The sequence below is a fragment of the Pleurodeles waltl genome, chromosome 1_1 (assembly GCF_031143425.1).
Source record: "Pleurodeles waltl isolate 20211129_DDA chromosome 1_1, aPleWal1.hap1.20221129, whole genome shotgun sequence".
Lineage (NCBI taxonomy): Eukaryota > Metazoa > Chordata > Amphibia > Caudata > Salamandridae > Pleurodeles > Pleurodeles waltl.
The window spans coordinates 536195551-536220350 of record NC_090436.1 but is presented as its reverse complement, the minus strand read 5'-3'; positions in this window follow the sequence as shown (position 1 = coordinate 536220350).

The window sequence follows — 24800 nt, the reverse complement described above, 5'->3', positions numbered from 1 at the left end:
CGGGGATCTCATAATAGATCGGCCACCCAGCGGTTCAACCTTCCGCCCGCCAAGGTTGTAATGTGGGCCTATGTGTTGTCAAGAGAAATGGTTGTTTGACTGCACTTACATTAATGGGTAAAGATCCTTTTGTTCCCTTGTGGTTCGTTCTCGGTGGGTAGTGGGAAGGGCGAACTTGTAATTTTTGCCTCTTCAGCAGTAGGGAACCATAAAATCAAAGAAGTTTTGATATCAGAATCACAAGCCCTTGAGGAGAGACAAGAAGATGACTGCACTACCTCAAATTGCATACACATCTGAAAAGAAATTAGAAAATAAGTTCAGAAAACTAATTTTCTTTTTATGGTAACAGAATGAAAAATCTTGCAAGCATTTTGTCCTCACATTTTAACAAAGCTCTAATGAAGTTGACAATAGCAGAGCAGCCTGAGAAATGTATGGCCCCTAAAAGGAGATAGGCATTGCCCTGTGTGTTGATGTCTCTGAGGGCTGGCAGGGAGGGGGCCTGGAGGGGAAGACTCCAGATGAGGCTCTGCAAGTTTCACATAATTGCTTCTAGGTTTAGCTACGTTGTGCCAGAAAGGGCATATTGTGGCTTTCATGAGCAGTGAGCTAAATGTTTAGGCACTGGGTGTTTCTTTTGTAAAATAAGCTTATTTTAGGAGCTAGAGGTAAACGAGCACTGGAATAAAGCCAAAACAAATGTCAGTGACATTGAGGAAGTGGGAGGAATGGAATGCTGCAATAAAACGCAAGCAGCTATTAGCCTAAAACACCCAAAGTGAAAAGTGAGCAACAAAGAAATGTCAAAAGTAGTCCGTCACAGCAACAGATAAAGAAATTAAAGTGGAATAATACAGTAATTGGTCGCTGCTCTGAAACTGAAAAAAAGAGGGAAACAAAGGCATAAGTAACTAGCAAACAAGAATTTTTAAAGGACACTGCAACCAACAAATGAAATTACTTTAAGCCATAAGAAGTATACTAAAAGTATACACAAGGTCGAACAATTATGCTCGACTTAAAAATGTTCCTTCAAATTACCATCCGATTTCCTTATCAGATTATTCCCTGAAGATTTTTGGTACAGCTATTTTAGAGAAATTAGAAAGCTGGGCGGAAAAAAATGCCTACTTTACAGATGTGCAATATGGCTTTCCACCCAGGTAGGGGCACGACAGAACAAGCCCTAAATCTTTCCCTGATTTTAGGCACATATGTAAATGCCAGGGGGGGGTACCAGTCATATGACCTTCATAGATATGCCTTTGATTTAGTGGACAGGGAAAAACTTTTAGATATCATGACTTCAGCAGGAATCGATCCTCCACTCTTGGCCGTTTTGAAAAATCTGCGCAGAGATAATAACACAAGAGTTCTGTATTCCCAGAGGGTGACCTGACACCTATTCCAGTGGCCCATGGGGTGAGCTAGGGATATATTTTGGCCCTGTTTCTATTTTTGTTTTATATTAATGCATTGGACTCACTTTTAAGTACATGTATGCTGGATGTGCCTAAAATTGGCTGGCGATTGATTCCTGTTCTACTCTATGCAGATGATGTGGAACTTTTAGCCCGTACAGCTAATGGTCTGCAGGCACTCCTAGTTGGGGTTCTCCGTTTTTTTGCAGGCACTGATTCTTAAGGTGAATAAAAATAAATCTTACATCCTAACCTGTGGCCCAAAAAATACTCGCTCAAAAAAATTTCATCTGGCAGTATACCAATTAGAAAAACAAAGCACTTTAGTTATCTCAGAATTGTATTTGATACAGACATCTTGGGAACATTTGCTTTCTCATAGGTCACAAATGATGAAGGTGGGGAGTGAGATGTTGCTCAGGTTTGCTAAAAAGCAGTGTCGGCTGGCAGCTTTAGGAGGAAGGGGGCGGGCGGGACACACACACACACACACTCATTCTTTCACACAGACACGCACGCACATCCATTAACAACACTCATACTATTCAAACATGGACGCACGCACAAAACATTCATTTTAAAAGATCACACACACTCATTCTTTCTCTCACACACATGCACGCACGCACATCCATTAACAACACTCAAAACACTCAAACATGCATGCGCGCAGCAAACATTCAATTTAAAACATCACACAAACACATACACACACACACACACACACACACTTACCTTCAGCCTCCAGGAGGGATGGGACTGCTGCCTTCCCTCATTGGCTGACTTTAGGTCAACCAATGAGGGAAAGCAGCAGTCCCAGCCTCGTCACAGAGTGGGATGGGGTCAGTGAGACAGCTGACCCCACCCCATTCTGTGACGAAGTGTCACTGATTGATACTCGACCTGGGCACTTCAGGGCTTAAACTGAAGCCCAGGGAGAGGGTCAATTGGTGATGCTTTCCTCGTCACCCAGGGGAGGACCTCGAGGCACCTTTGCTGAGCCGAGGAGGTCACGCCCATGGGAGCTGTGATCCCCTCAGCCCAGCAAAGTTCAGCTTAGGCAGCCAGGAGTGTGTGCAAATTGTGCATTTCTGCTCCTGGCTGCCTGACCTGAACATGGAGAGTGTCTGCCAGGCTGACCTTTGTTCAGCCTGACAGACACTCTTCATGATAGGCAAAAGGTGGGGGGGCGTGGCCCCTCCGCCCTAAAGGACGGGCCGCCACTGCTAAAAAGCTAGGTCACAAATCTCCATAAGAACTGATTCAGCTATATAAGAGTAAATGTTTTCCTGCAGTACAAATGCTGCAGGAGTATGGGGGTTTAAGTTACCTAAAACGCTCGAGGTAATAGAAAACGGTTTTCTGAGTAGACTTTTCGGGCTCCCCAGATCAACCTCAAGCTTCAACCTCCATTGTGAAGTGGGACTGGCCTTTCTGGAAGACTTGATGGGATTGGCACCCCTTATGCTAGTGATTAAGGTTTAGTCCTCCCCAGAGTTAGTATTTCCACATAGAATTTTGGAGGACTGACTTTAACAAAGCAAACATTTATCTATCCCGTGGATTTCTTGTGTGAACAGCACATTGCAGGATATAAGCTTGAGTCATCTTTTTGAAACACCTGAGACTATTAGCCTGAATGCTAAGTTAAAGGTTAAAGAATCGTATCTGGCTCATGTGAATAAATTGAAAGTGGGAAAGGTGGCTGGAATGTCGTCAGTGCAACTGTATATACCAATATCGACATGCAATGGAATGGAGCAATATTTGATGTGGCTGAAGGGCTCAGAACATAGGTTTTACTTAACACAGGTGAGAGCCAATACAATCCATTTCCTGGGCGCTTTTCCAGTGGTAGGGTCATGGTTTAGGTTGTTGCCTTGTTGCCTGTGTGACGGAGTCTCTAAGCAGTCCACTGTGCACTTTGTGCTATTTTGTGCATTGTATTTTACTTTTAGAAAAGGGTTTTATGCCCCCTTTTTAGAGAAAAACATCCTATAACACACCATGAGGGTTTTTTGATTATTCAGCAGTTAGTCTCCGAGAATTTGCTTTGCAGTTTTGAATTTTATTATTCAGGCCTTGAAACTAAGGAGGAAGTATGCATCCCAGAGTATAATGGGGGATTGATAAATTCATCGCTGTATTGAATTTTATAATGTTTGATGTGTTTTTAAAATTATTTTATCTGTTTGTAACCTTTGCGCTTTTATGGTCATTTATGTGGCCGAATAAAGTTTAAAGAATGAATGACAATCATGTCAGGCAGCGTCAGCGAGAGCAGACAGTAGGCCAGATAACAACTGCATGCGCCCCAATGTCTTCCCAAACTGAAATATGTTTTTTTACGGGACATGAGCGGCTTTTAAGAAAATGTTTTACAATTGTTAATGCAAATGGAGGGAAGAAAGTCTGTATCTCTGCATTCATAGCCAGTCACAAGGGGTTGCAACTGGTAACCTCCCTAAAGAATGTTCATTACACAGTTCATTTAACAACCGTTTGCGAATGGGTATTTTGTAAAGTGATCGATTATTACATAGGTTTAACTGCAAAATGTCAGACAGCTGAGTGCGAGAGAATGGGAGAGAGAACTTTCGCTTCCTTGTTCTTGCGTGTCTTGGAAAATAGCAATACTGATCAGAGGATGCAATGTTAATGTGACCAAAATGTTTATTGAGGAAAGTGACCAATTTACAGCCTCCAGTCCACAAGCAGAGTGAAGAATGCGAGGAGGACGGTGAGCGCAAATCACCTTTATTTTAAATGTGTAAAATACAATCCGCTCGACAGCGTACGCGAGGGTACGCACGCAAATACAACACAGAGTTATATAACACCAATGCAAACAATAGATTGTCTAGAGACAACATAATGTACATTCAAGTCACAACATTAGAAACAGCCGCTAATTAAGCAAATTAATCTTAGGAACACCTATACATAGAAAAAGATGAAAACAAGATGAGGGTACACAAACTGAAATGATAAAGTACCACAAAACAGCATAGTGAAAGCAGAATGACACAAAGTCTAGGTCCTATACCGGACAGGCATAGCTACGTGTACCTATTGCATCGCACAACCGTTCCCACAACTAGCATTTTCTTTCCAACCCACATTCCCCTGATCAGACACATTTACATTTTGCATGCCATTTGCTACCTTCCTGCCAATGTCTGCTAGCCTCCAGAATTTGTAACAACCGTGTGCATAAATCCCAGTTTCATAACATACACTCTGCCTCCAAATTTTGTCTCTCACACCCTTTTTGCTGTCATGTAACAACTTTGGCTCATGTCAGCATTTATACTGACTTTTTTATGGACAACCTTTAGATAAATTCCTGCTCAATTCACCTTTTCATTCAAGCCAAACATAGGCGGTCATTATGAACATGGCACTAAAGACCGCCGACCGCCGTGGCGGCGGTGAGCAGAATTCCGCCGGCGGCGGCAAATGGAAACCCGCCATATAATGAACAAAAAAACCAACACCGCTAAACATTCCCACACCATCACTCCCTGCCAGGACTCTGTCGGCATGAATCATGGCCCACCCCGCCACCACCAAGCACACCCACAACCCGCCCTCCAAATAAAGATGCACAAATCACCTCAGCGGACAGTGGAGGCCGGACGACCATTGGCGGCTGCGACCGCCACGGGCGGCAAGTGGGCCCAACAGCAACCACTGCACACATTGGCTAGGCTTAGCACCCACACACCTGACACACATCCAGAACACCATAAAACACCCCCAGACACACCCCACAATCCCTTGCAAGGAAACCAGGACCAGAAGACGGAGAGCACCAGACCCAGACAGAGAACGCCAGCAGACAGGACACGCATATCGACCGACACAGGAGCACCCAAACACCGTCCCCCGTCCCGAGGCCATCCACCACCCTCACCATGTCCCCCCAAAAAATCCACGCTTCACCGAAAGGAAGCTAAGGACAATTGGTGGACGAGATCCTAAATGTGGAGCCACAAATATTCGGCTCCAAGGTGCAGCACACACCCATCGCCTGGAAAATTGAGCTGTGGCAGGGTGAATGCAGCGGGACACCATCCACGCACCAGGGACGACATCCGCAAGAGATGGAACGACCTGCGGGGGAAGGTCCGGGCCATGGCATCCAGTCACCACATCGCAGTGCAGAAGACTGGGGAGGGCCGCCACCAACACCACCCGACTACACCGACTGGGAGGAGAAGGTACTCGCCATCCTGCACCCAGAGGGACTCACTGGACTCACTGGAGGAATGGACTTGGGTAAGTCGACTACATTTACCCCAAATACACCATACCTGTAATGCATGCACCGCCCCACCCCACCCACACCCACCTAGACCCACACCCCTCCCAGCCATTACCCACTACATCCACCACTCTGCATCGGCCACAACTCACTACCAGGCCCACATCACTCCCGCTGTGCACAGCCACCCACCCCTTCACGTTCCCACAATGGAATAATAACCCCCACCACAATGTAACGCCACCACTGCCACTAGATGCTATGTCCACCTCACAAAGGCACCCCTAAAGGCCACAGAAAGGCACACCAGCATTAAATTGTACAGTACTGCCCACCTCAGACCCTCATGCATATGTAACAAACACTTCTATGTCCCCCAACAGGCACCACCACCCATGCAACCCTAATGGGGTGGACATGGAGTGCCACAGCATTCCAGGGAGACAGAGGCACATCACAGGACACTGGTGAAGGATGCCTGGACACTGATGAGCAGGCAGGCCCTTCACACAGCCCTGGATGCTCACCATGCAGCAGCCCCACCCAGGAAAAAACTGTCACCCCTAACACCCAGTCAATACCAGCAGGCCAGGGGATGCGTGCCCACACTAGTGGACCCAGGGCACAAACAGGTGGAACACAGCAACAGAGGCCACATTCTCCGACCCCCAACATGCAGGAAGACGAGGGCCCCTGTACTAGTGTCACGTCCAGACCTGCGCAGGGGACACAGGCACAGGGGGCCAGGGCAAGGTCAAGTGCCCCAGTGGGTCAGGGGGTAGGGCACCGGATAGATGCAGCAGCCCAGAACGTCATTACAGAGGTATTGGGGGCATACTAACATACCCAAGACCGGTTGGCACAGATTGTAACCACCCTGGAGCAAAGTCAGAGGATGCAGCTGGAACACCACCAACAGGCCATGGAGCAGTGGAAAGAACACAATGCCACAATGGCCAGCATTGCTAGAGCACTGCTGCAGTTGGTCAACAAACCCTCAGACACCCACACCAGACAAGAGGCCCCCACAACAGCCCTGGACAAACAGCAACAGTTGTCCCAAGCAGCTGAAACAGCACAGGAAAAACCCTCACAGGAATCACAAGGGCCGACCATGTCACCCCAAGTAGCTCCACAGCAGGCACCCAAACGTAGCCTCAGGCCAAGATATGGCACTGGAAACCCAGCAAAGAAGAAGCCCCCTACCAACAATTGACACTGCTGATACTGCCAAGCAACCAACACACCCATTCACAGACTGCACTTAGCTGAGGGCTAAATGATGAACATAACTACAAATAGGACCCATCTATGAAATCAAACAGGCCTGCCACCAAGTTGGTTTTGAGGACAACCAACCATAATGACTTCCATCACTGTACATAGCACATTTCACTGTATTCCACCAATAAACAACATATCTCACCTGTAACACTGTCCCCTGTCTTCAATGTTGAACAAAGTGGAGTAATGATGCAACAGGCAGGGATAAACTTTATTGTCAAATTGTGCATGCTGCTGGTACAGTGTGTTTCTAAAAAGTCAAAAAGGGAATGCTTATGTTGTCTATCTGTACCATGCTGAAGAGGTCCATGACTCGCACATCATGACCAATTCCCCCTAGTTGACATGGCACACTTACAGTATCAGTCACTAACCACATATACAGGCTGAAGTCCCAGACAGTTATTGGAAGTAGAGTTGTATCAGTTGGTTTCTGGAATTTACATCTTCCCCTTCCTCATCCTCGCCATCACTCTCCTCACCTCTCTGAGGTAACAGATCAGGACCTATTGCACCCTCCACCTCCAAGAGGGGGATTGAATGTCTCACTGCCACGTTGTGCAGCATGCAGCAGGCCACCACTATCCTACACACCTTATCAGGCCCATAGGCCAGGGAACCCCCAGAGATATGTAGGCACCGAAATCTAGCCTTCAGGAGACCTATAGTACGCTCTATCACCCTCCTAGTACGTCCATGGACCTCATTGTGTTTCCTCTCTGCATCCGTCCTGGGATTCCTCATTGGTGTCAGGGGCCAACGCAAGTTTGGTTGGCCAGAATCACCTAGAGAAATGGTCAATACAGAGTCGGCATTGGAATGTCCTTAGTCTGACAGGCTGTTTTTCAGCAATGTGTCAGTTAGTGACAGGCACACTTAGCTATGATCCACCCTCTGTCCTCTTGGAGTTGTTCCATCTTTTGTGGCACTACTGTTCCTCAAAACAAATGAATCATGGACTGAACCAGGAAACATGGCATTCACATGGGATATGTACTGGTCTGATGTACATACCAATTGGATGTTCATGGAGTGAAAGTTCTTCCTGTTTCTGTACACCTGTTCACTCACTCTTGGGGGATAATGGGTATGTGGGTTCCATTGATGACACCAATAACATGGGGAATGTTTGCAAAGGCATAGAAGTCTGACTTGATGGCAGGGAGCTCAGCACTTTGGGAGAATCGCACATAGGATTGCAGATGTTGTACAAATGCATTTAGAAATCTTGTAAGTACCTGGCTGAACATTGGCTGTGAGAAACCAGCACCCATGCCCACTGTCACTTGAAAGGAGCCTTTGGCCAGGAAATGGAGTGCAGAGAGCACCTGCACCTCAGTTGGAATGGCATGCTGATTACGATTTCCGGGAGTCAGTGCAGGATCCAGTAATGCACATAGGTCCTGAGTAGTAGCCCGTGTGAGTCTGTAAGTGATAATGATCTGACGCTCCACTATGGTCCCCATATCCACAAGTGGTCTGTACACAGAAGGTGCCCTTCCTCGCCACAAGGGTCTGTACCTGTGAGGGGTAAGAACAAGGAGTCATGTGCACACATACACAGGCATATTTGCTAAACACATTCACTGCATTCTTCGTAGTAGTGTCTGTACAATAACTGCAACCTGACAGATGTACATTGTCATCGCTGAGAGGGAACGGAGTAAATCATGTTTGATAATATACTCTATGGATAGAGACACATGTGAATCATATGGATAGTAGGCCCAGCATTGTGACTAAATTGAATTTCAGGATGTGTAGGTGATGGCAAAATGTCTGCCCACTGTAGTTCTGCCCCTTCATTGTGGAAGTGACCTAAGACCGCTAGCGGTTGACGTCACAGAGTTCGGCGGTGTTCACCGCTGTTCGCACCCTCATTGGATAACATGAATGCCAATGGGGAATCTTGGCGTATCATGATAGCCGCCTGCGGTGACAGTGCATTCCACGCGTTCCTCATCGTGTGCTCACTTGACTCCCTGATCTTGTGCGGACAAGTATGCCACTCCGTGTACTGCTGTGGCCTGCCTCTGGCTATGGATGCTCCACGTGGTGCAGGGGAAAGGGCCCCGGCCTTCACCCAGGAAGAACTGGAGAAACTGGTGGAAGGGGTCCTGGCCCTGTACGGCAGACTCTAAGGCCGGCTAGAGGTAGAGGTGAGTCCGTGTTTGGGGAGGCACTGTGTTTGTAATGGATGGAGTGGATTGCTCTGATGTGCGTTTCTGTGAGCCAGGATGGGGCTTGGTGCATGGACTGCTGCGTGCCAGTGTCCTGCATGTCTAGGAGTACTGTCTGTCCTATGTCTAACAATCAGCCAGCTATTGCCATCGTGCAGGTGCCTGACCTCTGTGTTTCTTCGCTGTGTCTCCCTACTAGGTCACCGCACACCAGAAGAGGGCACATTGGCATGCCATCGTCAAGGAGGTATGGATCCTGGGGGTCTACAACCGGCAGAGCACTCACTGTCGGAAGAGGTGGGAGGACCTGCGGCGCTGGGAGTGGAAGATCAGTGAGGCCCAGCTGGGGAAGTCCTCCCAATGTGGTAGGGGTGCCCGTCGGGCACTGACCCCCTTAATGCGAAGGATCCTGGCGGTGGCGTACCCAGACCTGGATGGGCGCTTGAAGGCTGCACAGCAGTCACAGGGGGGTGAGTACTCACAGCCCATACTTCAGCCTGGAAGGTCCAGCTACTGTCCACTCCCCAAAGGGTGTAGGGGTGTCCCTGGCAGGTTTCACCTACCTCAGCTTCAATGCAATGACAGGATATGGGTGTAGGTCAATATACTGCTCAGTAGTCAGGTCCATGGTCATGGGCCTAGTGCACGGTGCTGCCTGTTGGGTGTGTCTGCTGGGTAGGTGTATGTCTGGCCATTGTGTATCAGCATTCAGCTACTTACAAGTGTCTCTCCTGTTTTGTCTCCCCATCTCTGTTCTCTTTTGTGTGTCTGGTACAGCATCAACATCAGGTGAGGGAGCTGAGGCACCGGCTAGTGGGGAGACCGCGGCCCACGGATCCTCGGAGGCAGAGACAACGGATGCCCAGGGGACCAGTGGGTGGGAGGGCGAGGGGATTTCCACAGGGGAGGATACTACAACCGGTGGTAGTGACTCTGAAACCTCCTCCGATGGGGGTCCTCCGGTGGTGGCAGACACTAGTGGACAAATCATGACCGTGACATCTTCCGCCATCACCCATACCATCAGTGTCCTCCCTTCTGCTCCCCACCGAGATGGCCGTGCCCACCCACTAACCCAGAAAGGTGGGTGTCTCCTTTGCCCCAGGCACCTCTTCCCCTGCCCCAGTCAGCCCTGCTGCCCTCACAGAGGAGGCTATTAACCTCCTGAGAACCATCTCTGTAGGGCAGACAACCATCGTCAATGCCATCCAGGGGCTAGCATCAGAGGTGCAGCTGACTAATGCCTATCTGGATGGCATTCACAGTGCTGTGTCTGCCCTACAGAGATCTTTTCAGGCTCTGGCCTCCTCTTGGACGGCAGCCACTTTCCCTGGCCATTCCGTCCCCCCTCCAACCTCCTCTACCCCTTCCAGCACCCCACTCCCTTTACCCATCCAAGACACGCAGTCAAGCACTTCAACACACAAAAAACACACTTCCAAACATAAGCACCACACCTCCCACCACAAGCATTCACACAGCCAACATACACCTGCACACACAACAACGTCCACTTCCCCAAGTGTGCCCGCCTCTTCCGCCTCCCTGTCTGTACCCTCTACATGCACACCCTCATGCACTGCACTGTCACTCACTGTCACTGCTCCTCTTCCTGCACTCACCACAATAGCAGACAGCCATACATGCACCCAATACACCACACCTGCACTCACCACCTCCACTGTAGTTGACACTTGGAGCACCCTCACCCGACTTGCAGACACCCACCCAACATACATCCACACTAGCTGTCTGTCTTCTCCCACTGTGTCCACCCCCACTTCCCAAAACACTCAAACACAGCAAGACACCCGCCCATCAGACATCCACCACACCACAGCATACTGAGCAGTCACCGGCACCCACTACACGTACACCTACACCCCATATATCAACTCCCTCTGCCTCCTCTCCCACGCCCTCGTCCACGCCCACCCCCACCCCAATTGCTCCCAAGAAACATTTCCTCCCCCGTGTAGACCTGTTTGAACCCACTGTCCCACCCCGTCTTGTCCCGAAACGTGCCCACCTCCTTGCCCTTTCCGCTCCTTCCACATTGCAGCCCACCCCGGTCCAGCCTTCCCATTCCCGTGCCCCTTCTCCACTTAAGAAGAAGGCCCGCTCTGAGCCTAAGGCATCCAGCTCCACCCGTGCCAAACAGCCCCCACCCCCTTCTAAGAGAAGCCCACCCCCCTCCAACCTCCTCACGCAAGTCAAAGTCCCACCCCATCGTAAATCCCCACCCCCACCCCCCTCAGCCCCCGTTCCATGAGGTACCTGGGTCACCCTATGGTGCCCTGTTGAGTGGAGTAGCCAGCACTTGTGGGAGTCAGGTGTGGCCAGTTGTGGCCAAGGAAAGTGGACTTTTTATGGACTGGCCATTGGCCCTGTTTTCATCATTTCGCTCAGTGAGCTTCATAATAAAGTTTTCGGTGTGGCCTGTGTTTGGGCTGCACACAGTTTCACCATGGTGTTTGTTTATATAATTTATGGCTGTGGTGCTACTGTATGTCCTATGGCCAAGTTGCAGGGGCCTTCGGTCGGGTATGTCCCTCTTGGTGGGGGGTGTCTGACTATTGCTGCTGGGTAGGGTTGGGGGGGATTTGTGGGGTGGGTGGAGTGGGTGGGCATGTAACTTTGCCCTTTCCTCCCTTGTTTTGTAGGTTGCGGTACTTACCGTTGTCGTCTTCGTCGGCGGTCTCGGTCTTGTAGATATATGGCAAGGAGCAAGGCTGGCATGATCTGCAGCTCTCTGTCCATGGCTGCCGCTGCACGTTTTGTTGAGCTCCGGTGAGTGTTTCCTTCTATTTTTTTCATTTCCACCTGGCTTTGTGTGGCAGTGGTTCCCGCCCCAGAACTGGTGGCGGAATGATGGTTCATAATTTGATGGGCAGGTTGGGCCTTTCCGACGGCCTGTGGGCGGCCTCTGGCGTCGTCAGCGGGAATCCTTTCCTGGCGGTGGGTGGTGCGCGGGATGCGTGAGTTTCGTTTGGTTCATTATTTGACGGTCCGGACCGCTCCTCTGTTGGCGGTTTCTGCCGCCGCCCGTGCGGAATGGACCGCCATGTTCATAATGAGGGCCATAGTTCGGAGTTTACCACTCAACAGGTCATCCTCTGCACCTGAATTGCATCTAGCATGATACATTTTGGGAGGATTGATGCAACATATAAGAATGTGAACCATATCCTCTGAGAATTTTAAATAGTCTGTATGAGTCAGTGATCGACAACAAACACATCTCAAATGCACTCATTCATTAGTCAACCAATTCATGACTCAAGCAGCAGGTGCCGGCTCGTGTAAATCCAAGATGGCTACTTTCGAAAGAAGAATCATGCAGTAGTAGCACTTCTACTTGTAGGTGCATAAGGAACTGTTTTCTGAATCTTTATCGTGCTTCAGTTCTACATAACTGATTGCTGGGGTATTTAATCACCCTTTTGCTTATTCATTTTTTTTGTAGCCCCAGGCACCAAGCCTACATTTGCTAGTATTTCATGTGATATGATTGTATTGAAATGGCACTGCTATATTAATAATGTGCTTCATGAGTTAGAGATGCTCTCTTTCTTTCCATAGTAGTGACCTGCCCAGTCCAATGACGTCATTTGACGGGAACGCAAACCGGAGGGTAGGTCCATCACAAAGGACCACGCACATAATTTGTCCTTTCTAGTCCTGGGTTTTGCACTTCCCATGGAGCTACATCTCTCAGTTGGGGATGGGCGACCTTTTTTGTGACATTATAAGTTGATTAAATGTAAGTGACTGTTTTTCATAATTGCTAATTGGAGAAGCAAATTTTTTGGTCCTGATGAAGCGTCAATGGATCCAGATGGACCACTAGACGCGAAACATGTCGACCCCATATTAGAGGTACCACAAAGATTGTGGTCCTCCTGTTGTGTTTTGAAAGTTGTTGAGCATTGCACTAATTTTTTTACTTCCATCTTTTGTTTTTAACCTTGGTCTTCATTTCTTCTATACTGATTAAATTTATGATGTGAGTCAGAGATGAATAACTAATTTTAATTCTTCCTTTTTGCTCTCCTATTTGTACTGGTGTCCGGTTCAGTCCGTACTCACTAGTCACTATAAGAGCAACACGGCTTAGAGCCCCCATTTGGGAAAACCCGTCAGGAGTTGCAGTGCCGGCCTGGCATGGAGCTTTTCCCGATGATGATGCCAGTCATCCATTGTGATGCGTGAGGGTCTTTTCTCCTGAATTATTAGGTTCCCTAGACCTTTTTGTTTGTATTTGGAACAGTGTACCCTTGTATTATATAGGATCACCTTATCCACATTGGTTCAGTCTCAACAGAGAGGACAGTGTGGGTTTGCAGTTCTCAGCCGTGTCACTCTTGCTGGTCTCAGGTAGTAACCTCCTAAACCAGAAAATGAATGGATACCTGACTGCTGAATATTTTCACAGTTGCATGTATTTAAAGAGTAACAGAAATGCCACTGTGGATGAGGTAGAAAAACTGCCTTCTTGCAGACACAGTAATCACAGCGTTGATACTTCACATGGCACTCCTAATGCCTAGGACTAGAACTCTTCATACCGGCTGATGCCACAAGGTAGGTACAATTGCCACTTATGGTAATTATGCTAGGACATAGCACCAAAACACAAATGACCCCATTTCAGCACCAACTGCCTTCAATAATACAACAAAAAATCCAGGGTGGAATGTCTGATTCAGTTGTCTTTAATACATACTACCAATGGAATTGTTTATTTAAGTGCTTTCAGGTACCAGCCCCACAGACGCAAATGCATCATTTATCCTGCAGGAGAACAGGACCTTAAATACATATTGCGATGTTACCCATAACTCATGCCTGTCAGTACTTTATGTGCTCAGAATTTTACTAAGTGGCACCATTGGTTACAGGTCATAACTCAACGTTTGGCATCAAAGAAGGAAATGTATATTTCTTTCTACATGTTCGCTTTATCCACCCTTTTATATTAGAAAAGTAAGCGAACAATGCTTACTTATTTTGGATATATTTTTTAAAATCAATGGTGTTGCTAGTTTTATCCTTATGCATCCTGGTTTCTGCGGAATGTACCATGCTACAGCGTACCATCAGTGTCACAATGCAAAAAATAGTATAATGGTTGTTCATAGTACTCATGCATCCTATACATGTCTTGAGTCATACAACGTGAAGAGCACAGTCATAAAAAGTAACTGAAATATGAATTGTTAATGGCACTGTGGCACTTATGGTCTAGATAACTTCAAGAAAAATTATATGTTCAGTTTTGAATGAGAACAGATAAAGCTACAGTGCTAAGAAAACCTTCATAGGAACAGAAAGGTGGCAAAACGATGCGTGCCATTTCTCCAGGTGAGCACCTAAGGGTCTTTGTAACCAACATGGCATGTCAATGGTATTAGCTGAATCATTCACTAGCTACAGTGCTTAATTTATAAAACTAGAAGTGCTGGTGCATACATGTTTGCTCAGAGGCTGCCATCAGAGCCAGTGGTGCAACAAATACCCCCACAGCACTTGCGGCACGGGTGGCCATGAACTCCAGTGGGCCCCCTCAGCACAATACCCTGGCTTCAGAGCTCCTAAGTGAGTCCAGAGGGGGGGGGCATCCATGTATTGTGCAGGGGGGGAACCCCTCAAGTTTTGTTGCGCCACTGGTCAGAACTTGAGAAGGTCGGGGTGTCCAACATCAGGAACGCATAGTCTTGATTTCATGGCATGCATCTTTCATTCATCATCAGACACTTCCTTCACCCTTATCTCAATCCTGCATGTTGTTTTCTGGTCGTGCTTTCTCCCTTTTTCACTGTTTTGCCGTGTTTCTCTTCCCTCTTCTTTCCCCCTTTTCTGCTTTTCTCTCTCTTGTTCTGGGTCAAAGTCTGATAATGAAAAACGAAGTGCCTGTGCCACAAAATGAGTGTCTGTGAGCCCCACCTGCAACTACCAGATTAAATCAAGCACTGCACTATCATGACTTCAACTGTGATTCTATGTTAATGTATGTTTGGAGTAACTCTATTAAAACAGTTCACGTTGTCTGGGAATCGTGGCCAAAGAGAGGCATTTAAAAGCATGGGCAAAGTGAGCAGTTGCTCAGGCCCTCACCTGTAAAGCTCATCCTTCTCCCCTCAAAAAGTTGCCTCCCTTTATCTCACCTCTATTTCTTTATCTCAATCTCTCCCCCTCTACTGTCAACTTGAGGATCTTCGAGGTCCCAGTTGTAGGAAAGTACCATCTTGCCTGGCATGTTAGCCCCATTTTTACTTGTGTGTCAGTTTGTTTTTGCCTGTCTCACTGGGATCCTGCTAGTCAGGACCCCAGTGCTCATAGTTTGTGGCCTGAATGTGTTCCCTGTGTGGTGCCTAACTGTGTCACTGAGGCTCTTCTAACCAGAACCTCAGTGCTTATGCTCTATCTGTCTTTAAAATTGTCACTGCAGGCTAGTGACCATTTTTACCATTCTAATTGGCACACTAGAACACCCTTATAATTCCCTAGTATATGGCACCTAGGTACCCAGGGTATCGGGGTGCCAGGAGATCCCTATGGGCTGCAGCATTTCTTTTGCCACCCATAGGGAGCTCAGACAATTCTTACGCAGGACTGCCACTGCAGCCTGAGTGAATAACGACCATTTTACACTGCACTTAAGTAACTTATAAGTCACCTATATGTCTAACCCTCACCTAGTGAAGGTTAGATGCAAAGTTACTAAGTGAGAGGGCACCCTGGCACTAGCCAAGGTGCCCCCACATTGTTCAGGGTAATTTCCCCAGGCTTTGTGTGTGCGGGGACACCATTACACACTTGCACTACATATAGGTCAATACCTATATGTAGCTTCACAATGGTAACTCCGAATATGGCCATGTAACATGTCTAAGATCATGGAATTGTCCCCCCATACCAAATCTGGTATGGGGGGCCAATCCCATGCATCCCCGGGGCTCCAGCATGGACCCCGGGTACTGCCACACTAGCTCTCTGGGGTTTTCACTGCAGCTACAGCTGCTGCCAACCCACAGACAGGCTTCTGCCCTCCTGGGGTCTGGGCAGCCCAGTCCCAGGAAGGCAGAACAAAGAATTTCCTCTGAGAGAGGGTGTTACACCCTCTCACTTTGGAAATAGGTGTTAAGGGCTCTGGAAATACTTTGAAGGGCACAGATGGTGCCCTCCTTGCATAAGCCAGTCTACACCGGTTCAGGGATCCCCCAGCCCCCGCTCTGGTGCGAAACTGAACAAAGGAAAGGTGAGTGACCACTTCCCTGTCCATCACCACCCCAGGGATGGTGCCCAGAGCTCCTCCAGTGTGTCCCAAACCTCTGCCATTTTGAATGCAGAGGTGTGAGGGCACAATGGAGGCCTCTAAGTGGCCAGTGCCAGAAGGTGACATCAGAGACCCATCGTGATAGGTGCTTACCTGGTTAGGTGGCCATTCCTCCTCTGAGGGCTATTTAGGGTCTCTCCTGTGGGTTTCTCTTCAGATAACGAATGGAAGATCTCACCAGAGTTCCTCTGCATCTCTCTCTTCAACTTCTGCCAAGGATCGACCGCTGACTGCTCCAGGACGCCTGCAAAACTGCAACAAAGTAGCAAGATGACTACCAGCAACGTTGTAGTGCCTAATCCTGCTGGTTTTCTCGACTGTTTCATGGTGGTGCATGCTCTGAGGGCTGTCTGCCTTCACGCTGCACTGGAAGCCAAGAAGAAATCTCTTGTGGGTTGACAGAATCTTCCCCCTGCTAACGCAGGCACCAAACTGACACCAAACTGAGTATTGTGATTCTTATGATATAGTGCTCTATGAAATAAGTGGTATAGTAGGAGCTTTGCATGTCTCCTAATTCAGCCTAAGCTGCTCTGCTATAGCTACCTCTAGAACACTACTAATCTACTAATAAAATATAAATGGACCTGGCACAAGATGTAAGTACCATCAGGTACCCACTATAAGCCAGGCCAGCCTCCTACACCAGTAAAGGCATATTTCAGCTGTTTTAAGTGCTCCCATTTCTGATACTGTATTCAATAATACTTTTAGGCATTGTGTGGGCTTCAATAAGTACAATAAGGGTAAGGAAATTCAATATAGTTCCAAAAGGGGTCCCAGAATGTGTTAAGCCTTGGGCTCCAGAACTCCTTAAGATGACACTGGGCTAAAAAGCTATAGATCAGAACGTTGCAGATTTTTACAATGTGAATTTAATGGGAACCGTATCTGAAATGTATGTTTTGAAATACTTCCTACAGAATGTATCCCCTTTACACAATTATTGCTCATGTTACAAGTTTAGGAAGCCCCCAAACATAATCTGCATAGAAAGGTGGAATCCCCAAGCATGATCTACATAGAAAGGTTTCCACTTCATCTTTGATTTTAATTTATTTTATAATACTCCTACGTATCATTTTGTTGCCATGAAAGGTGTTGGACCTGGCCCTTTTTGCCGGGTCATGCCCAAATGTTTTGCCTCCTTCCTATTACTTTTCCTGACCTATTTGTGTTTGCTTTAGGACTCTGGGCACTTTACCACTGAAAGTTCTTTTAGCTCAGGAGCACAGTCTGATGGAGCTGGACATGGGAACCAGGAGGGCTGAGCCCAGCACAGATGGTGGCAGCAAAATTGTGACATCCAGTACTGTGGGAGAAGTGCACATATCCAGAGACTTGGTGCCAAACTTGAAGGAGGGGTATGACATACACCAGGAGGTGCAGGTTTATGAGGTAGCTCCAGTGTCCCTGAGGTGGAATGGGGAACTGGCATGGGGAGTCATATTCCTAGTGGTGGAAGGGGTGCTCTACTGGCTCTAGGTGAGAGTGACAGAAAGATGGGTTGCCCCCTGTTAGAAGTCCCGGTTGTGAGGAATGGAGACACCCCAGAAGAGTGTGGGTTGAGTGTCAGGGACAGTCAGATACTGTCTCACCAGTCTCACTATGGTGATTTGGGGTGCTTTTTCAAGGCACTGGGTGGTGAGGTGGAGAGTAGTTTGGTTAACACATGTGAGAGGCTGTGTGCTGTGATGGCTGGAGAGCATATGTTCAGCCTTTGTTTTCCAGAGCTACACCAACTCCAGGTGAAGTGTGAGTTCTCTGCCCCAAGGGAATCTACACAGGAGGGAGACCTCTTGGTGAGTACCAAAAAGTCTGAAGAGGCATTTGGCGGTGCTCCTGAAGGGAGTGGCTCAGGTTTTCCTCAACCAAGAGAAGTGGGTGAGGTTTGCACTGGGCCAGATAGGTCCACATGTAGTGTGATTGGTGAGGGTCCCCTGTCCTGTCTCAGAGAGGGAGTGTGGGTGGGCAGAGACCCAGGTTGCACAAGGCTCAGCCCCAGAGCCTAGGGGTTTCCATGAGAGAACATCGGCTGAGGACTTGTGTGGTGGCTGTTACCAGCAACCCACCAGTCCTGAAAACTGGCGGTACCACTCCTTGGAGGAGGGAGTGGAAGTCCAGAAGAGAGGTGAGAGGGGAGACAGTCCCCAGTCGAGAACCTGGTGGGTCAGGGGTCAGTTCTGAGGTCAGAGCCCTCCAAGAATGACCCTGGTGATACCACTTCTGGTCTAGGGGGGCTTCATGCTCTGCCAGGTGGGCAAGGGTCAGGAGACAAGCACCAGATAGACTCTTGCACAACACCTGGAGACTGTGCTTCACTTGGGGGTGGTAGGGATACTCCACAGGAAGTCCTGGCTTGCCAGGCACAGGTCCAGCCTCAGGGTACAGACCATAGGTTGGATGGCCAGGTTCAGGGTGTTCCCCCTGACCTGGAAGGAGGGGAGACTGCTAACAGTGTCTCTACTGTGCTGTCTTCTTGGGATACCACCCGGGTGGGGGTGCAGAGCCCAAAGGAGGACAGTGGGAGGAAGGCCTCACCCCTGACTCCTGTCTAGTGAAGGGTACAGACCCTGGCCTGGAGGATCAGTCTCAGGAGACCACCCCTGAACTGGTGTAGGGGTAGTGGACGAAGGGTGCCAGTCACCTGGGGCTACTTCCCCCCACTCTGAGAAACCACAGAGGCTAGAGAACCCTGGATGGGCTGATGCCTGGCTCTCATCACTGACAGCAGTCAATAGCCACTGTGGGTTGCTGCCCATGTGGACTGATTTGTCCTTGGGTTGGGGACAGGTGTCACATCCTAAGGCTGGAATGGGCCATGCCACTACTTTGGCCATGATGGTACTGTTTGCCCACTGGGATACGTCTGTGTACAAAGTAAGGTTAGGCGCAGCACAGATGGGGTCCGCCGGTGAGGAGAAGGATTCCCCATGTGTTAGCTTAGTGTGCCCTTAAATTATGGACAGAGGGATCCAACTGGGTTCAGTAAGGCTTAGAACTGGAACGTTCCCCTGCTGTTGCAGGCCAGGGTCCATGTTCTATTGCCCCAATTAGGGAAGTTCACCAAGGTATTGATTAGTCTCCCCTGGCTTTAGGCTGGTGGGGGGCTGTGTTGGACCTGGCCCTTTTTGCAGGGTCAGACACAAACCTTTTGCCTCCTTCCTCCTACTTTTTCTGACCTGGTTCTGTTGGCTTCAGGACTCTGGGCACTTTACCACTGTTAACCAGTACTAAAGGGCATAAGCTGTCTGTTTAACTTGTATTGGTGATTAGTTTAGCCATGATTGGCATATTTGATTTGCTAGTAAGTCACCAGTATAGTGCACCGGGTGCTCAGGGCCTGTAAATCAAATGCTACCAGTGGGCCTGCAGCACTGATTGTGCCACCCAGATGAGTAGCCCTGTAAACATGGCTTAGACCTGCCACTGCAGTGTCTGTGTGTGCAGTTGTTGAACTGCCAATTTGACTTGGCAAGTGTACCCACATTCCAGGCCCACACCTTCCCTTTTTATCCATGTAAGGCACCCCTAAGGTAGGCCCTAGGTGGCCCCATGGCCAGGGTGCAGTGTATGTTAAAGGTGGGGCATGTACTGATGTGTTTTACATGTCCTAACAGTGCCATCCTGCCAAATTCGGTTTTCGCTGTGCAAGGCCTATCTCTCTCAGAGACAGTGACACAAAGGGAGCTGGGGTATAGCCTGCATATCCTGATGAGTCATCTGGGCTAGAGTGGATGGAAGAGTGGCCACTTACACCTGAATGGGATGTGCCTGCCTTCACACAATGCAGTCTCCAACTCCCTGGTGTGTGTCTGGGCCTGCCCTGAGCAAGGCAGGATCTTGTAAACAACAGAGACTTTTCTTTAAAGTTGGATAACTTCAAAGGCAGAAAGGGGTATGAGTATTGGACCCAAACGCCCAGACTTTAGATTTCTTCAAGATTTGCTTGTGGAACCAAGAGGAACTTCTGCCAAGGAGAAGACCTGAGGAGAAGTGCTGCCCTGCCTGTGACTGTGATTTGCGTGGCTATCCTGCAGTTGCTGCTTCTGCTTGTGAAAGGGGACAAATACTGGACTTTGTGGTATATTCCTGCGTGAGAATAATCTCCAAGGGCTTGGACTGAGCTTGCCCCCTGTTCTGAAGTCTCAGCTGAGACTCCTGCCCTGCTAAGTGGTGTCTAATCCAGTCCCTGGACCCTTGAAAGGAAACTGTTAGAAATGCGGTTTCTGGTTGGCTAGGGTATGCACCTCAGCCAGGCAGAACCTACCCAATCTAGTCAGGGCAAGGGAGTTACACGTCCAAGATAACCCCTGCTCACCCCCTTGGTAGCTTGGCACGAGGAGTCAGGCCTATCCCAGAGGCACTGTGTAAAGCGTTTGCACAACACACACAACACAGGTGATGCAATATCCCCACCACAAAGGAAACACAACACCAGATTATATGAAAATATACTGTATTGTACACAACGCAATTATTAGACCAAACATCACATATTAGTATTATCCTGCCACCTTAGCAGTTGTCAGAATGTTACACATTAGCTACTCTGCAAACTAGCAGTAGTCACATCTAACACACTGGTTACTCAGTATTCTGCAACATAAGCAGTGATCAGGAAACACGTTATTACACCAAAACACTTGTCATAAGAATATCATAAACACCCATAGTAGGAACATTAGAAAACGTATGGCAAGCATAAAAATATAGTAGCATGTAATGCCCATAAAAGGAACATTTGCACACAGATATAAAAACACCATCAAACGGGTAGGCAAGATATAAATAAATCAGAAAAGTCTCTAACAAGAACTTATATTCTATATATTGGTCCTTAGTAAGTACCTGTGTAAGATGAAGGCATCTCTAGTGCCCAAAGAATGAATAAGGTGAAAAATGGGGCCCCCAACGCTCCTCTGCTCAAAACGGGGGCCTCCCTTTTCATTAGACCAGAGGAGGGCAGCACGCACCTCCTCTCTTTTGTGGATGGGCCCCTCTGGGGACCCGTGATCACTAGGGGCCCCCCTGGGCCTCAGCTGGCCCTCACAAGGGGCAGCCAATGTCCTCGAGATAAGGTGGGAGGAGGGGGGCACCACGCACCCCCGCCAATTTCGTAATGGGCCCCTCTAGGGGAACGTGATCTCCTAGGGTCTCCCCCAGGCCTCTCCGGGCCCTCCGCTGTGGGGGAGACCACAACTGCCAAGACCGTCCCGCACTGGGCCACACAAGGCAGTCCAGGACGTCAGGGTAGCAGGGGGAGCCTCCGGTGAGGTTTTCCTTCCCCCTGCCCAGCAAAAGTCCTCCAGAAAGGGGCCTGGTGTGGCGAGGGAACCTCCGATGAGGCTTCCTCTCTGCCCGTCGGCTCTCACAGTACTCGGCGGCCCGCCCGCCCGGCTTCGAGAAGGGGGCAGGCACCAAAGTTGGTGCCTGCCAGTGCCCCGGGGGCGCTCCAAGGAGCGCTCTTCCCCCGGGGGCACGACAGGAGCGCTCGAGCTCCAAGTACACCACAAAAGGATTCTTCTGGTGCCCCGGGGGCACAGAAAGGCGGCGTGACTCTGGCGCTGGCAACCACACAGCACAGGTCGCTGTGGTGATTGCTCTCGGCCAAAAAGGGAATAAACGCTCTGTCAGGTGCAATGCACCAGCAAGGAAAAAGCACTTCCAAGCTCTAAGGAAATCACCCACAGAGCGCGTTCCCAAGCACTTAATCTCAGCCAAAGAAAAGTGAAGCACCGCTCGTGCTTCAGGATGAATGCAGAGGCCAGGGGCCACAGCACCCTGCCCCTGGGGAGCACAGCTGTAAGAAAGGGCCCACAGGTGGAAGGCCCAACAACAGGCCAGCACAAGAAGTATGCAGCAAGTGGAAAAGTCCTCTTCAGTGACCAAGCCGGTCACAGGTCAGCACAGCAGCAGTAGTCCATGGTGGTTCCTGGTGAGTTCTTCCAGCATTTCTGTGTCCATTTCAAAGATGATTAAGAGTCTCCAAAGTGTGGGGAAAATTCCCCTGTACTTATACTCAGACCTTACAATGTTTTGCAATGGCAGGGAGAGGAGGTTCCAGCCAGTTACAACTGGTTCTGGGAGTGCCCCCTCTCTCCTTCAGCACAGGCTGCAAACATCAGTTGGGGGTAAACGGCCCTATTGTGTGAGGCAAGGGCACAGCCCTTACAAATGTAGGTGTGCCCCGCCTCTCCCTTCTCTCAGCCCAGGAAGACTATTCAGTATGCAGATGTGCTGTGACACCTCCACCCTCCCTGTGTACAGTCAAGCTGCAAAACACCAGAGTCATAAGCACAGATAAATGCGCACTTTCTAGAAGTGGCATTTCTGTGATAGTAATAAAAAATACACCTAGACCAGTAAGCAGCATTTATTATCACCATCACAACCATACCAAACATGCCTACGCTACCCCTCATAAATCAGTCAATACCGCTTGCACATAAGGCAGGGCATTTCTAATGCAATCCTATGAGAAGGCAGCACTCACAGCAGTGAGACACCATGTTAGGCTGTTTGTCACTACCAGGACAGGCAACACAACCTAGCACATGTTCTGCCTTCTACATACATGGCACCCTGCCCACAGGGCTAGCTAGGGCGTACCTTAGGGGTGACTTACATGTAGTAAAAGGTGAGTTCTGGGCCTGACAAGTAAATGTAAATGCCATGTCCCTGTGGCAGAAAACTGCGCACACAGGCCCTGCGCTAGCAGGCCTGAGACAGGTTTGAAAGTCTACTTCAGTGGGTGGCGCAGGCAGCGCTGCAGGCCCACTAGTAGTATTTAATTTACAGGCCCTGGGTATGGAGATACCACTGTACAAGGGACTTTTAGGTAAATTAAATATGCCAAATAGGTATAAGCCAATCATACCAGCTGTAGATGGGAGAGCACCTGCACTTTAGCACTGGTCAGCAGTGATAAAGTGCTCAGAGTCCTAGAGCCAACAGCGAGAGGTCAGAAAAACCAGGAGGAAGTAAACCGACTTCAGACGACTCCAGACTGATGCCGCTGCTGAATCCCGTGATACTGTCTGCAACCAAAGCCGTTGTCCTCGCTGGAGGGCGACGAACCCGCAGGCCTGACGCTGCTGCAGCCTTGCTGAAGTCTGTGACTCTATGGAAGTCGCTGCACCATCTCATAACTGACGTATATCGACTCCAGTGGAAGTGTGCGGATCAAACGCTTTGCACCGTAGCCGCCTCACATCCACCACTCCGCAGCAAGGACCCAACATCTTTTCATGAAGCCTCCAATCCTTTGCTCCACAGCACCGGAACTGACTGTCTCAGATCCAGTGACACCACGATCCCTGACTTGTTCCCTCACTTTTACAAAGTTCTGTACCTGGGGGTCCGTGTGACTCTGTGACCGGTGCCATTAGCGTTGGATTGTGGGGAAGGTCTCTGTCACGACGCCGTGATATCACTTAATCAAAGCATCTGTGTTTCTAAGTATTATTTTGGTGTTTAATCTTTAAAAATTCATAACTTTGCTTGTGTATGTTGGATTTTTGTTGTTTTGGTCTTGTTTTATTTTGATAATTATTGGCTATTATGCTAACCTGGTATTGAGTAATTTTGTAGTGTTTTCACTGTATTTAAGTGTGTCTTAGTACAAATACTTTACACATTGGGTTAAACCTTCCTGCTCCTGCCAAGCTACCAAGGGAGTGAGCGGGGGTTAACCAGGTGTGTTTCTCCTTTGCCCTGACTAGAATGAGGTCCTTGTTTGGACAGTGTGCAAACTGACTGCCAACCAAAGGCCTTATTTCTAACAACTAGAATAACGTGATGGCAATCTGGCTAACTGGTAGGAAAAAAATAATTGCAGAGGTGGTAAATTGCCTGGAAGTGGACAGGAGGAAAATATGTAAAGTAAGTGAACCAATTAAGAAGTGTGCAATCAAACAACATTCTCAGACTGTTTGCTAGTCTACTAAAAGAGCTCTAAGAACATTAAGTAAAAGAGTTAAAAATCAGCTGAGGCTCAGTTATTTATTTATTTATTAAACATTTATAAATTTCAGCAGACTGAGTAAAAAGCTTTACTAAATTAAGACAAAAATGGAGTGTCAGGATAATTGTTGGGATCAAATGTTAATGATAATTTCTTCAAACTATACCAGAGATTTTTGGCAGGCTGTTTGTAATGGAACTGGTAAGAATTTCCAAACAGTGATGAGTTATTTGTAACAGAGAAGAGTTAGGCCCTCATTACAACCCTGGTGGTAAATGCCACCTATCCCCGTGCTGATGGCCGCCAACATACCATGACCACGGCGGTAATCCCCAATGGG